Genomic DNA, 16867 nt, shown 5'->3' with positions numbered 1-16867 from the left:
GGTGTGACCTGGGCTGGCCGGACAGCCTGGGCTGGCTCCAAAAAAAAAGTAAAGTAAACAAACTAGTTATGTTAATACTTGACACTGTCTGACATATAATTCTTATCAGGTTTGTTAGTGCATTGGCTCCATTAAACTAAACCAAAACTACAACTCCCACAATGCACTGATATGCAGAACCAAATGGTGTGTCCCAAATACATGGAGCTCACACTAAAGCTGTATCCCCTGCTCCCTCATCGAAGGGCTCAGGATATTATTCCCTGATGCGTTGTGCTAGACAGCAAGATCATTTTCTGCTTCTTTCCTATAGGTTGAGTATGAATAACGCTTGAAGGACTTGACCTACTCAATTTAAAAGTATCCATGATGCTTACCTAAAAAGGAAAGTAAGGGGGCGCTCTAGCCACGCTAAAATCCGTTGCCCCAGACTCGTTGATTGGTGCTGTCAAATGAGAATGCTTCTATGCTAAACAATCCTGGAACACCGATCATTTATCTGGCCAATCGGAAGGCAGGTCTGGGCCTCTCTGAAAGGGGACTGGCTGTCGTGAGCCTGGGGTTGAAGGTTAGGACTCTTAGGGTCTCCTGCCAGTGGTCGTTGTTCCCAGGGAGAACAATTCCCTCTCAGGAAAAGCCGGTTACCGGGGACATCCGTTGGGGTATAAAACCAGCGTCTGAGAGGTGAGTCGGGGCTGTTTGAAAGCAGCACGTGTGTAGCAGCTCTTAAGTAATGCTAGGTGGTGTCACGTGCTAGGAAGACTGCACCCGGGGGTTTGAAAACTGAAAGGTTTGATTGGCATTCGTGCCGAACTATTGTGTACATTTCATAGAGTGAGACGGGGTTTAAAATGGATTCAGTGTATGGAATACTCAGACTAACTGGCAACATGTTAAAGGGATACTTAACTTTATTGTGACCTGTTCACAAAGCACTGCAGCTTCTTAGAAACTGGGTCTGGGTCTGAGTAAGAAGGCGAAGGAGGTTGAGAGCGAAGGAAGAAATGGCGGGGAAGACATAATGAGAAAAAAGACAACGAGTACAAATTAAATAAAATGGCTTCTCTTAATAAGTAGAGTAGAGGTGATGTAAATCACAAATCGAGATGACTAGGGGACATGCTGTGGGTATTAGAGAAGAGTGGGAAAATGTGGACCCAAATGACACCATGTAACCGGAGACTCTTTTAGTCAAACCCCTACCACAGTCAAGAGGACATATGTATAAATAACGCAAAAATATATTACAGAAAGCAAATTTCTGATGCTTGAAGAGAATTGCCAAGTTTGAGATTTTACGCTAAGAGGGAGTTGGAAAAGATTGATGGGAGAGACAGGAAAATAAAAGTGGTGGGGAGGAAAGTTTATAAAAGAGGAGTAAACTGGAAATGAGATGGGAGCAAAGGCGCAGGAGGGAAGTAGGAGAGAAGAGATCAAAAGGCAAGCAGGAATCTGATTCGCTATTAATAATACTGGTGCATAGAAAATGCAAAATATTTCTGTTGTTCAAACAACTTTTTTTTAAACGTTTTTGTGAAAGTTTTCGTCATTTGAAATATATACGTGCAATAGTATTAGTAGTTCTGCGTTTGCATTACCACGTGTATTAACTTGAGCTATTGCAATTGAAACAATAATTATGATGGTTTGGTGTGTTTTTTCTGGCTTACTCTAACTAGGTCGATATCCTCGCTTCCATCTTTGTGAAAATGGCTGCTGAATCATGATGCTCATTCTGTGTGTACATTTCCTCCTTTGACAACGCATGCACTAAGAGGTGCAGTGTTTATTTTGTATAGCATATTGTACTCAAATAACTCACTGGAAGAAGCCATTAGTTAATTTCAAGATTCATCGTGCTAGCACACAGTACTGCATTCATTCACAAGTGTGTCTGTTGTTTATGCAACTAGTTATTTATTTCTAACACCTCCAAATGACATTAGGTCAGAAGAGGTGTTGTCAGAGTATGCTAGTTGGACAGTGGTGGGCAGAACCAGATGGCCATTCTGGACACATACTCCAAACTAACCAGAGATTTTGTAGCAGGCCGTACACTGCAGCGTGGATATCACCCACACTCTTTCTCTGACTACATAGGGAGCTGTGCCAGGACTTCAGTGCTTGGGCCCTGCTGCTGTCTGCCTGCTGAACCCAACAACCAGTCATATCCCTGTCAGCTGCTGGCTGAGGGGTTGGTGTCTTATTGGCATGCAGTGGTTATGGATTCATGGCGTGTATCCAAGAAATCTCCCAATATCTAGTACTGACATCATTCAGTCCCATCAGTGGGCATTGTGGCAGCGAATGTGGAGTTCTCGTTTGGGACCTCTGCTCCAATGCATTGCTCCACCTCTCCAAGTCCCACACACAACTGAACCAGTGAACACGTTTTGAGCTAGGGCACATACACGTGTGTCTGCGCATTAGAGGGTCAAAACAAGCAACACTTTTGTTTCAGCCACAGCTAACACTAAGCCAGACAGACCTCAATAGAACTGCCATTGGTGGAATCATTTAACTCAATTGGCAGGGTCCTAAAATATCGTTTTCAGAACATTTTATGAAATACATATTATGTCGCCTTGACGCCCATTGGGCTAAGTTAGCGCGATATAAGATACAATTCATTCATTCATTCATGTCTAAAATATGTTTAACATAAATATAGCTCCGTAGAAGTTAATTAATTTATACACTCAGTAGACATTTTATTTAAGCTGTATTCAGGACACAATTATTATTTCACACAGTTTGAGTTAGAATATTTGCAATGTACAACATACACCATAAGGTCTCTGAGTGCTACAATGAAATAAGGTAAGAGCAAAACAGTCAATAAAAGTATGAAGTTAAGCAAAAAGAGGTTTTGGGCTTCTTTCTAAAGAGTAGGTGTGAGGATATAATCCTCAGCTAGGAAGGTAGGTTGCTACAAAGATGTGCAATAAGGGTGGTGAGGACCTTTCCTCAGTAGCGGTGTCGGCGGAGGAGTGTCGCTCCACTGACCAGGTCAAAGGAAAAAATAAAACGATTAACTCGTTGTTGTTGTTATCATTTTATTTTTACCCTTGCTCAGCTGGGTAGGGGCTTGGCAGCTCTGCTCAGAGCAGGGGAGGAGTAGTTTGCCCACTCCTAGGGCGTAGGACTCTTTGGCCGGCCGTCTCTGGCTGGTCAGTCATGCGCACTTTGTATGTTCTCCATGCAGGCTGCATTACACCCTTCATACAAAGTGTGCATGCCCATCCTCCCATTCTCTGGCTGAGCGCCGATCCACTGCGCTCAGGACAGTCATAATGCTGCTTTGCAGTGTTGTGATTGGCTATCGGGAGGCAGCCTGCCCTAGAAGTGAGCGAAGAGGACCGAGAGGAGGAGGAGGAGGAGTAGGAGGCGGCGGCAGAAGACAGATAAGTGTTTTTTTTATCCCATTCCCCCGGCGACCTGCCCCCCCTCCCAACGTTGCTGAATACTAGCCGCCACTACTTAGTAGGATGTTTTTGGGAAAGAGAGTTGTACAAGTAAGTTTGTAGTCTATGAACGGATAGATCGGGTGCGTGTTTATCTGGATATGTTTGCTTTTATAAATTCTGTGGCATTCCTGTACAGGCACTTGGGGACAAAAATTCTGAAAGCTATCCTACTCTCAATTGGTAACCAGAGTAGCTAATCTAGGGTAGTTTAACTGAGGTAAAATGAGGTTATAGGGTCATCAGCGTAGCTGCTTGAATTTATATTGTTTCATATTTTTGTAAAAAATATCCTGAGCAGCAGTCTAATCTTGATTCTAATATTGCTGCTATCCTTACTGCCATTAAGATAAGGGATATGATAGCTCTTAGTTTGCTCCGATAGTAGGTACAGATTAGATGATTGCTGGAACTTGACTGTTCATTATCTTTTTATAATCAAATTTGATGCCAAGGCTTTTGACAATTGGCATAGAATAAGGGTATCAAGCCAAAGCAGAGAAAACCAAGCAATTATTAGTTTCTATTTTTTCCATGTTAACTTTTAACCAATTTTGGTTCATGCAGCTCCAACTGCACAGGCAATCTTTTAAGCTAGTAGGGTTGATGTTGATTCCTTTGAGGTGATAAATCGGCTGGATGTCATCAGTACAGATGAAAAGCTACCACTGAAAGTACTGATCAGCTGAGTGGGAGGAGGAATGTAGACTTCATAGCCTCTAAGTCCGTTAAATCCAACAACTACCTTTTGCTCAGCGACCTCAACTTTCATCTTGACGACCAAACTGACCCAAACTTCTTCACCATCCTCGAGGGCCTCGCCAACATAAGACTTAACCAAATCGTCAAAGGCCCTATTCACAATGCATCGCCAACATAAGACTCAACCAAATCGTCAAAGGCCCTATTCACAATGCAGGACACACCCTCGACCCCATCTTCACTGCCAGTGACAAAGTTGCTTTCAGTCACTTCACTCCACTCGCATGGATTTACCACTCAGATCAGATAATACTCTATTTCGGCAGTTAACACACCTCATCAGTTTAAAATTTTAAAACAGCAAATCATAACATGGTAAAAACGGACAATATTCAAACATTAAGAAAGGTCTATGGCTAAAAAGGTAAGGAAGTCATACCGCGTGGGTCAACACCTAGGGTGAACCCATCAGGCAATTGCCCCTCTAATAGCATCTATCTGTTAAAATAATAGTTGTTTTCCTTTTGGCGATATAGCACTTATGCTGCTGCAGAGTGTGGGGTAATTTAACCCTTGCAGGTACAGCAGTGCCCCGCGACATCTTCTGATGTCACATACTCTAATTAATGGGACTGAAAAACTTTGAGTATGCCAAGTGGTATTTGCAGGAAAAAAAGTGAAGTGGAGCAAACTCTGGTGCGAGGACTCATCACAAGTAGAGAGTAGCACGTTACTGGAATCAAATTAGCCCAAAGGGAAGCTCAAGTGCCACCTCACAATACCAAACTGAATCTGGTTAAAAGGACTCTGTCCCAGGTAGCATCCACCCATGATAAATACAGCTCCATATTGGAAGTGGTTTGCAGATTTGCATATTCCCTTACAGAAATCTTTTCAAATTCATCTTCCTCTTTAAGACTCCTTTTCCTTGTTTGGAAGGATTTTGTAACCCAGGTTAAGTCAGCCTTGGTTATAGCAGAGTGTGTAGAAAAGAGTTTTGGTCATGCTTAATGTATTGCAACCAGGCAATGGCTGATCCTTTATCACAAGCAAGGCAATCCATGATCATCTTTCACATGCGACCTGCCTGCGGGTTCGCCCAGACAGCACACCATAGCACCAAGAGGGCCAATATAATGCAGTCATCAACATTCTTTTTTTTAAATTTTATTTGTTTTTACTAAAACTACAAAATAAAACAACAGAACAGATGTCGGGTGAAAATACAGTTTCTACAGTACCAGAGTGGCAACGTCTCGACATGGGATATAATACAATGATATTCCATGATTAGGATCCAGGGGATTCTGGTCCCTCTGCTTCAAGTCTTATTTCAGGTGGTTCACATATCCCCCCCTATAGTCATTCCTTGATCCCCAGATCTTCCCCCACTTGCCGGGCAACCCCTGGCGATATACACATTTTTTTCCCTTAGCATGCACCAGTCTAAATCCTCAGCCCATTTCGTAATACCGGGCGCTCGAGATGCCCCCCACAATTGCGCTATATTTCTTTTGGCCACCATGCACGGCCCAGTGTTACCCACTGTTTCTGATATGTATTAAGATCTGTGGGTTCCCACACATTCAATAGGCATCTTCGGGCCTCCAGTCGCACCTCTTTCCCCTGCACCACCGCCATCGCTTCATGAACCTTCGACCAGTAATCTTGTATTTGTTCACAATGCCACAGGACATGGACAAAGGTCCCAAGTTCGCCACATCCTCTCCTACAGTCGGCACTCTCTCCCCGCACCAATCGAGGTCCAATGATATATACCCTTTGGAGGATCTTTAACTGCACAAGTCATAGTCTCATCTGGATAGCCCCCCAACCTTAGGGGAGGAAACTGCTTCCGTCCAGTCTTCATCATCCAGTTCCATACCATCTTCCCCCCCACTGATCTCTAAGTTTCCTTAATGGGTCTCCCATATGATTAATCAGCTTTCTATATACTAGGGAAATAGTTTTCACGGGGAGGTGTCCGTCTAAAACTCGGTCTTCTAGTGGCGAACCCTCAGGGGGCATCTCACCCCCCGGGATACGGGCAAGGAGAGCATGTCTAATCTGCCGATAGCAGAAATGTTCGTTATCATGCATCTTGTACTTTACTTTCAGAGCGTCAAAAGTGTGCATCCCATCTTTCCCCCAGACATCTTTTATCTGGGAAATACCAATTAGATCCCACTTATCGAAGCCCTTCGATTTCCACAGGCTCCCCAATTGTTCAGCATTAAACAGAGGTGTTGCTAGCGTTAATTTCCCCTCCCAGCCCAATGCCTTATTGGCAGTATTCCACACCTTCACAGCGTGCGCTGTGGGTCCCGTCAATGGGAATCTCCCCATTCTAGCATATAATGCCCTGCCTATGTCTCCTCTTGGTGCCTGCTCACGATCCATGACATAGCCAGGATCTCCTGGGAGACCGTATATTATTTGATTGATGGCAGCCAATTGGGAGGCCCAGTAGTATTTTCTCAGATCTGGGAGTCCAATACCTCCATCATAACAAGGTGAGGTCAACTTTAAAAAGGCTATTCTAGGCTGTCCGCCCAGAGGAGACTTCTCTGCCCCGCTTCTATTTCTTTAAAATAGGATATCGGAACTGGATCCATCGCATTCTGAAGGGCATATAAGAACCTTGGAAGTGACATCATTTTAAAAAGCACTGCTCTCCCTAGTAGTGATAGTGGGAGAGTCTTCCAGCGCTACACATCTTTTTTTAAACCGGTTCAGAGGAGAACCCAAATTGCGTGTAAATCTAAGCTTCGAGTCAAACGTTATATAAATTCCTAAGTACGTAAAACCCACCCGCTCAATCTGCAAGGGGCATGATTGCGGAATCATTGGTGGCTCCCCCGCTAAGACAAATAATACGGATTTTGACCAATTAATCGCGAACCCGGAGTACCTACCGAAAATTGCCAATATATCAAAAAAGATCAGAGAGGCCCTAGGCCTAGTAAGATACACCAGAATGTCGTCCGCATATAGCGAAATTTTGTCTTCCCACTCCGGCGTCCAACGCAGCCCTCGTATCGTCAGGTCCCATCGGACCCACGCCACCAGGGGTTCCAGTGCAAATAAAAGCGAAGACAAAGGACAACCCTGTCTTGTGCTCCTCTCAAGGGGGAAATCCACTGATTTACAATTATTAACCACTACTCTGGCGAAGGGATTGACATACAACAATCTGACCCAACCAATAAATTCCTCCCCAAAACCCATTTTCCTCAATACAGCAAATAAATAAGACCACTCAACTCTATCAAATGCCATCGTGGCGTCGAGAGACACTAGGACAGCCGGTTCCTGCAAGGTCGAGGAGCGACCGAGGACACTGTGTAACCTGCGCAGATTCAAGGCAGTGTTTCGGAGCGGCATAAACCCTGATTGATCAGGATGTATCAGTGTGGTGATCACTTTAACCAGTCTCGTGGCCAGCAATTTGGCCAATATTTTAGGTTCAGCATTAAGCAGTGATGTAGGCCTGTAGGAGGAGCACTGCGTCCTAGGCTTCCCTGACTTACCACAATGTTGGCCACGCGCTGGTCGTAGGGCAGTTGGCCCTCCTCCTGGCTCTCATGAAACATGGCACGAAGAAATGGGTGTGCAATTTATATAATTCAATAGGTATCCCGTTGGGGCCAGTAGCTTTGCCAGACTTCATCCCACATATAGCGAGCGCTATTTCGTAGTCTGTGAAGGGGGATTCTAACTATTTCTTATCATCTTTTGATAGCATCGGCATACCTATGTCTTTGATCATCTCACTATTTACTTCCTCGGAGTAAGTACTGATCGAGGTATATACCCCCCTGTAATATTCTGAGAATTCCTCCGCCACCTCTTGTGGATCCGTGATCATATTAGAGTCACTTCCTTCTAGTTCTGGCACTAGCCTAGATGCCCACGCCCCTCGCTCTAGCCATGCAATCAGCTTCCCTGCCTTATCTCCATGCTCATACACTCGGCTCTGTGTGATATTATTCTGATCGATTGCCCTCTCTCTGGCGAGACTTCTATACTCATCTTGTCGCAACTTTAAAAGATGAAGACTTTCCTGATTTGGGGACTCAGCCACTCTTTTCTCCAGTGTCACCACCTCGCCTTCCACCCTAACTATATCTTCTTGACGTTTCCTTTTCTTCCTTGCCACCAGGGAAAGGACCTCACCTCTAATCACCGTTTTGTATGCTTCCCAAAGTGTTCCCGCCGAAGTGACACTACCCTCATTTTCCCAAAAATAATGATCCGAAGCTCGGATAATCTCCTTCTTAGTGCTCGGGTCTTTTAAATGCCATGCATTAATTGGAGCAACTTTACCTGTCACAGAGCGCCCACTATCCATTCGCACCCATAGGGGGGAGTGGTCTAATATGCCTCTACCCAGGTATCTGACCTCTCTGACTGTTGCTGCTTCAGCTGCTGGTATTAAGACATGATCCAGTCGCGACATTTTACTATGTGCGGCAGACACATGGGTAAAGTGTATCTGTGTGGGGTGTCGGACTCTCCAACTATCCACCAACCCCAGCGTTTCTAGAAAATCTGGGAGCCACCTTTGGGACTATCTGAGTATCCGCTTTGGGTGTCTATCTAACTCCCCATCTAATACTGCGTTAAGGTCACCCCCCAGAATCAAAGGGCCCAAGGGCAGCGTGAGAAAAAACGCACTCAAATCACGATAAGTGTCGGACTGGAGACCATTCAAAAAGGAGGGTGGTGATGGACAGAGTATCTGAATTAAGCAGAGCACTCCTACCCAGTCAAAAGATCAGGGCTTGATCCATCACCGTCTTTTAGCTCACTGCACCATCCCAGTTCAGAACCTGGCTACATGCAAATTAGTCTGACCCTGGCCCAGTGCATCATGGGAACAGGGCAGACCAAACTACCAAGCCAATTCTTTACTGGAAAGGAAACCAGCTTCCGGGGACAAGTTTCTGGCATTACAGCCGTCTTCGGCCCGGCTTGCTTGAATCCTGATGGTGCAGTGAGCAAGGGACTAACATCTGAGCATACCCTTCCACACTTGTGGTGGCCAAAACGATTCAAAAAGGGGGGATTCAAGCACTGGGCCAGGGACAGACTAATTTGCATGTAGCCAGGTTCTGAACTGGGATGGTGCAGTGAGCTAAAAAACGGTGATGGATCAAGCCCTGATCTTTTGACTGGGTAGGAGTGTTCTGTTTAACTCAGATACTCTGTCCATCACCACCCCCTTTTCTGAATCGTTTTGGCCACTATAGGAGTGGCAGGGTATGCTCAGACATGAGTCCCTTGCTCACTGCACCATCAGGATTCAAGCAAGCCGGGCCGAAGACGGCTGCAATGCCAGATACCGGTCCCCGGAAGCTTGTTTCCTTTCCAGTAAAGAATTGGCTTGGTAGTTTGGTCTGCCCTGTCCCCATGATGCACTGGGCCAGGGACAGACTAATTTGCATGTAGCCAGGTTCTGAACTGGGATGGTGCAGTGAGCTAAAAAACGGTGATGGATCAAGCCCTGATCTTTTGACTGGGTATGAGTGTTCTGTTTAACTCCGATGCTCTGTCCATCACCACCCCCTTTTCTGAATCGGACTGGAGACCAGGCGGTACAAAGACTGAAAGGAGTGTCACCGTTCTACCCTCCAACTGTCCTGAAACACCCACATATCTGCCTCTCTGGTCCACCCACGTAGATCGGATTGCAAAGGGAAAGTATGCCTACATCCCTCGAACCAGTTGTGAACCCAGCATGCGCTACTAACTTATATCCGCCTCTATGTAGGGCCATACATCGATTACCGATCAGGTGGGTCTCCTGGAGCAAAACAACATCTGGGGCATGTCTTCTTATAAACTGATTCACCATCCCCCTCTTGATTCTATCTCCCAGGCCATTAACAGTCCAGCTTAGTGCCTTGATCCCCGATCCTTGCCCACTCCGAGATATTTACCCCTCTCCTTTCACTGTATGCTGCGATTCTGTCACCCGACGTAAACCTCAACAGTATTTTATGAACAATCTCTTGCAATCAAAAAAATTAACAAACATCATGCCCCCCCTGCCTCCCATCCCTCCCCTCCACCCTGCACCCCTGCATAAGGCCAATGCCCCACCCCAACTCTCAGCGTGCCTGTCGCCCCACCCTACTCTAAATAACTAAAGGTAGTAACGAGGAGAAACCATCGCTCAGCCCCTCCCCCCCCTCCAAAAATTTCCTCCTGAATTAGGATCAATGTCAGTGTCCCTCCAGTGCGACCCCTCAAGCAAGTACCTAAGCCATCTCAGTTGGCCATGATTTCAATTAAGGAAATCAAGGGGGGGAGTGAAGAGGTGATGCCGGTGGGCACCGAGGTGGGCACGTCCTCCTCTTGTCAGGGTTTAAGGTTAATCATAAAGAGCCACCTCAAAATGGGTGGATGTGTATCCAGATGTCATTGGAATACAACATCTTTGTTAAAATACCCCTCACACACCAAAAGGGCCCTTGGTGTCATGCTTCATCATCGGGGTCTTCCCGTCCCGCTGCGGGGCGGGGCAGTGCTGCGACAAGCGGATACGCCGGAGCACCTTTTAGATGGAGGTGCTATGTGTTGGGAGTGAGTGTCAGTGGGGTCAGGGGTGATATCTGGTGTAAGTTAAAAAATACCTGGCCTAGTGGAAAAAAAGAATTTTATTAAACACTGGCTGGTATTATTAAAAGAAAAAGTGAAGCGGAGAGATACAGCAGGTTAATGGGCTCTCTCTCCTACGTGGGTCAACATGTTTCGAGGCACCGGGCCTCTTCGTCAGGACCTAGGGGAGATCCCCCTGTCACTCACTAATGTATTCTCCACAAAGGTAGAAAAAAAGTGTATGTACAAAAAAGTGAAAAAAACTATGTGAGTAACTACCAATTAATAATTACAACACATCTATACTACCACACTGATAATGTAGTATGCCTGCAAAATAAGAGTAAAAGATTAAAAATGCGCCGATCCCAAAGTGCGCTTAACTCTAAATTACCTGTAAAGGAAAAAAGAGAGAAACACACACAACAATATTCTCAAAATGAGGGATCCAGTGTACACATTGAGGATTATTGAAGGGTTCCTTCAGCACTCACACAGTCAGTCACACACCAAGTAGGTAGACTACATAGATTCTAAATAACCAGGGGTTGTAGATAAGGAAGTGCATACTTATCAAGAGAGGGATCAATGCCTCATGAGCCAGCATAAGACTGAAGGGTATGATGGGGTATCAACTGTAAAGAAAAAATGGATATATTGTGATCCTGCCTTAGAAGTGGTATAAGGTAGCTCAACCAGGTTGAGTAGGAATAGAAATACAGGTATGGTCCTCCTCGAGACGGCTATGCCGTACTTACTGTGCCCCCAGCACGATTGTGCTTCCTCCTTCGTCCGCGGCTTCCGTGGATATGAAGGGGGTAGTGGGCGGTGTGTTTATATACTCGGTGGTAATTGGATAATTGATCTATTAACCTTGGCGGGAAGAGCGCCAGGTAAGTATGGCCAGCAAGGGAAATGAGGGGGCGGCCATGTTAGGATGGTTAGGTATAGCCACAAGATAATGGTTCCTTGGCTGTGGTGCTCGTAGAACACCGATCATGGGTACTTTCCTGGAGTTCGGATCTGATTAAGGATGAGCAAATAGTCAGACCGAGAGGAAAACACCGCAGCGGCGCCCGGCGCTGTGCGGACTCTCTCTGCGCATGCGCCGGAGTTAGTGCAGTAGCGCGCATGCGCGTGGGGCAGTCACTACAACCGGTGCGCATGCGCAGCGTGCTTCCCTGATGGGACAAATGATTTTCCCAGCGTTGGCTCAAATTGGACCACGGATGAAGGAAAGAACACGTGCTATTGTGAACACATATACTAATGGTTCTGATAAATATGTTTTAACAGTAGAACGTGCGATGTATACGCAGCCTCAAGGGGTCTGATTGAGGAGGACGTTTCTAGGAAATGGAGGAGGGGATGTTGTCCAATAATTGTGACAGGGTCCCATATAAGTACACTATTTAACAACCTGGTTGTCTATAAGGGGTTACAATATATAAGGGGAGCATGTGATAAGTCAGTATTGCAGTGGCCATTCTTTCAAACCAGGAAAGGTGTTCTTCTATATATACAGGACAGAACGGAGTCCATTACTTAGCTGATAGTGGTGTCTGCACTGTCATAAGTCACAGCACGCATTACGTGTGTAGTTGGGACCACGGGATATCATCGTTCAGGCCAGTGCGATGTGACCCCAAACGGAACACCCAACGTTGTTCTTTTGATAGAAGCTCTCTATCATTGGGAAAGATCTCAATAACAGTCCACTTTAGATCATGGACACTGTGTCCCATGGTAGAGAAATGGGCAGACATTTTTGTAGATGTCCTGTTGCAACGTACATTGCTGCGGTGTTCTCCCATGCGAATTTTCACGGGTCTGCTGGTCATTCCTACATACTCCTTGTTACACGGACAGGTGATCAAATACACTACATTGCGACTGTTGCAATTCGTGAATGCACGTTGCTCCCATGTAGAGTGGTTAGAAAAGGTGATACTCCTACTCTTCTTCGTGTATTGGCAGGATACACAAGACCCACAGGGGTGGTGTCCACTAATTCCTGCCACTCTAGGGGGTTCAATTGCACCTGTTGATCTCGGTCTTGTGTGTACCAGAAGATCTTTTAAGTTCATTCCCCATCTATGTGCAAACATCGGTTTAGGGAAGTTCAACTGGCCACACGATAAAACCCTCCAATGTTTGTTCACGATTTTCGTGATCTGGTTGGAGTTGGTGTTATAGGTGGTAACGCAAATCGGGCGTGGATCTGGTTCTTTTGCTTCAGTGTCGTCCAAGAGTGCTTCCCTGTTATTATTGCGTGCACGTTTCAGACCTTTCCGGACAATGTGTGCCGGGTATTGTCTGTTCAGGAGTTTGCTCTCCAGGTCTGCAGCTTGAGTCTTAAAATCGTCTATGCTGCTACAGTTGCGCCGTAAGCGGAGAAATTGTCCGTACGGAAGGTTCTCACGTAGGTGGCGCGGATGAAAGCTACTGTACAGAAGTAGACTGTTCTTAGCTGTCGGCTTGAAATGAGTGCTAGTTTCAAGTTTGCCTCCTCTGGGAAAGATGTTCAAGTCTAGAAACACTAGATTTTCGTTGGAAGCAGTGTGGGTAAATCTCAAGAACTGATCTTGCTGATTGAGCCAGTTCATGAAACATGTAACCGAATCTAGGTCTCCCTTCCAGATAACAAAAATGTCGTCTATGTATCTCTTCCAAGTGAGTACATGGTGCCTATAGGGATTGCTCTGGTCCAGGATCTTGGTGGACTCCAGATGATGGACGTAGAGGCCTGCCAGGCTGGGGGCACAGGTACTCCCCATACTGGTACCGTGTCTTTGGAGGTAGTAGGTATCCTCATATTGAAAAAAGTTTTTTGTGAGGGTGAGAGAGATGCATTCGAGGACCACTTGTCTGGGGGTGTGGTAATCCCATGGAGTGGAGAATAATACTTCCTCTATTATTTCGAGGGTTTCTCTATGTGGAAGACTTGTATATAGACTCTCCACGTCAAGTCCCACAAGGAGATCGTGTTCAGGGTCAAAAGGGACATCCTTGATCAATTGAAGGACTGCTTTGGTATCCCTCAAGTAGGTATCGGTACTCTGCACGATAGGCCGGAGGAAAGCGTCTGCGAACTTGGATAGTGGTTCCAAAATGGAGTTTATACCCGACACTATCGGACGTCCCGGTGGATAGGGGGCGTCTTTATGTATTTTGGGTATGGTGTAAAAATACGGTATTTTCGGTTTGTCTTGGGTCAGGAACTCACTTTCCTTTCTGGTCAGCCAATCGTGTGCTCTTGCCTCCTCTATCATTATCTGGATCGAGATCCTCACTTCCTCTGTGGGATCTTCTCTTAATAGCTGGTAATTGCGTGCATCATTCAGTAGTTTTTTGCATTCCCTATCGTAGTTAATGTATGTCTGTACAACCGTTGCCCCGCCTTTGTCGGCTGGTTTTATCACAATTGTCTGGTTATTGGCAAGTTCCTGCAGTGCAGCTTGTTCTTGGCGGGAGGTATTCCTAAAGGGGATCTTATCACTGTTCGGTAAGTTCTCAAGATCTTCCATTACTGCTTTTTCAAAAGCCAGAAGTTCTACAGGTATGGTGGAGTCTAGTGGGGTAAAAGTTGGCTGACCAGAAAGGAAAGTGAGTTCCTGACCCAAGACAAACCGAAAATACCGTATTTTTACACCATACCCAAAATACATAAAGACGCCCCCTATCCACCGGGACGTCCGATAGTGTCGGGTATAAACTCCATTTTGGAACCACTATCCAAGTTCGCAGACGCTTTCCTCCGGCCTATCGTGCAGAGTACCGATACCTACTTGAGGGATACCAAAGCAGTCCTTCAATTGATCAAGGATGTCCCTTTTGACCCTGAACACGATCTCCTTGTGGGACTTGACGTGGAGAGTCTATATACAAGTCTTCCACATAGAGAAACCCTCGAAATAATAGAGGAAGTATTATTCTCCACTCCATGGGATTACCACACCCCCAGACAAGTGGTCCTCGAATGCATCTCTCTCACCCTCACAAAAAACTTTTTTCAATATGAGGATACCTACTACCTCCAAAGACACGGTACCAGTATGGGGAGTACCTGTGCCCCCAGCCTGGCAGGCCTCTACGTCCATCATCTGGAGTCCACCAAGATCCTGGACCAGAGCAATCCCTATAGGCACCATGTACTCACTTGGAAGAGATACATAGACGACATTTTTGTTATCTGGAAGGGAGACCTAGATTCGGTTACATGTTTCATGAACTGGCTCAATCAGCAAGATCAGTTCTTGAGATTTACCCACACTGCTTCCAACGAAAATCTAGTGTTTCTAGACTTGAACATCTTTCCCAGAGGAGGCAAACTTGAAACTAGCACTCATTTCAAGCCGACAGCTAAGAACAGTCTACTTCTGTACAGTAGCTTTCATCCGCGCCACCTACGTGAGAACCTTCCGTACGGACAATTTCTCCGCTTACGGCGCAACTGTAGCAGCATAGACGATTTTAAGACTCAAGCTGCAGACCTGGAGAGCAAACTCCTGAACAGACAATACCCGGCACACATTGTCCGGAAAGGTCTGAAACGTGCACGCAATAATAACAGGGAAGCACTCTTGGACGACACTGAAGCAAAAGAACCAGATCCACGCCCGATTTGCGTTACCACCTATAACACCAACTCCAACCAGATCACGAAAATCGTGAACAAACATTGGAGGGTTTTATCGTGTGGCCAGTTGAACTTCCCTAAACCGATGTTTGCACATAGGAGGGGAATGAACTTAAAAGATCTTCTGGTACACACAAGACCGAGATCAACAGGTGCAATTGAACCCCCTAGAGTGGCAGGAATTAGTGGACACCACCCCTGTGGGTCTTGTGTATCCTGCCAATACACGAAGAAGAGTAGGAGTATCACCTTTTCTAACCACTCTACATGGGAGCAACGTGCATTCACGAATTGCAACAGTCGCAATGTAGTGTATTTGATCACCTGTCCGTGTAACAAGGAGTATGTAGGAATGACCAGCAGACCCGTGAAAATTCGCATGGGAGAACACCGCAGCAATGTACGTTGCAACAGGACATCTACAAAAATGTCTGCCCATTTCTCTACCATGGGACACAGTGTCCATGATCTAAAGTGGACTGTTATTGAGATCTTTCCCAATGATAGAGAGCTTCTATCAAAAGAACAACGTTGGGTGTTCCGTTTGGGGTCACATCGCACTGGCCTGAACGATGATATCCCGTGGTCCCAACTACACACGTAATGCGTGCTGTGACTTATGACAGTGCAGACACCACTATCAGCTAAGTAATGGACTCCGTTCTGTCCTGTATATATAGAAGAACACCTTTCCTGGTTTGAAAGAATGGCCACTGCAATACTGACTTATCACATGCTCCCCTTATATATTGTAACCCCTTATAGACAACCAGGTTGTTAAATAGTGTACTTATATGGGACCCTGTCACAATTATTGGACAACATCCCCTCCTCCATTTCCTAGAAACGTCCTCCTCAATCAGACCCCTTGAGGCTGCGTATACATCGCACGTTCTACTGTTAAAACATATTTATCAGAACCATTAGTATATGTGTTCACAATAGCACGTGTTCTTTCCTTCATCCGTGGTCCAATTTGAGCCAACGCTGGGAAAATCATTTGTCCCATCAGGGAAGCACGCTGCGCATGCGCACCGGTTGTAGTGACTGCCCCACGCGCATGCGCGCTACTGCACTAACTCCGGCGCATGCGCAGAGAGAGTCCGCACAGCGCCGGGCGCCGCTGCGGTGTTTTCCTCTCGGTCTGACTATTTGCTCATCCTTAATCAGATCCGAACTCCAGGAAAGTACCCATGATCGGTGTTCTACGAGCACCACAGCCAAGGAACCATTATCTTGTGGCTATACCTAACCATCCTAACATGGCCGCCCCCTCATTTCCCTTGCTGGCCATACTTACCTGGCGCTCTTCCCGCCAAGGTTAATAGATCAATTATCCAATTACCACCGAGTATATAAACACACCGCCCACTACCCCCTTCATATCCACGGAAGCCGCGGACGAAGGAGGAAGCACAATCGTGCTGGGGGCACAGTAAGTACGGCATAGCCGTCTCGA

At 46.0% G+C, this 16867-nt stretch overlaps 1 protein-coding gene across 2 annotated transcripts in view; it reads left to right on the top strand.

Moving 5' to 3' along the window:
- The first annotated feature begins 550 nt into the window (after positions 1–550).
- TSPAN1 (tetraspanin 1) overlaps positions 551–16867 on the top strand; it is a 412115-nt gene continuing 395798 nt past the window's right edge. The window contains exon 1 of one of the 2 annotated variants that reach the window (XM_078671704.1): positions 551–684. The gene's annotated coding sequence lies outside the window, so the exon portion shown is untranslated. Of the gene's footprint in view, positions 685–767; positions 791–16867 lie in introns of those variants that run through there. The other variant, XM_078671705.1, reaches the window with a different exon arrangement.

This window comes from Lissotriton helveticus, chromosome 1_2 (assembly GCF_964261635.1).
Source record: "Lissotriton helveticus chromosome 1_2, aLisHel1.1, whole genome shotgun sequence".
Classification (NCBI taxonomy): domain Eukaryota; kingdom Metazoa; phylum Chordata; class Amphibia; order Caudata; family Salamandridae; genus Lissotriton; species Lissotriton helveticus.
The sequence above is the reverse complement of the archived record's forward strand: the minus strand, read 5'-3'. Positions and strand labels throughout refer to the sequence as shown.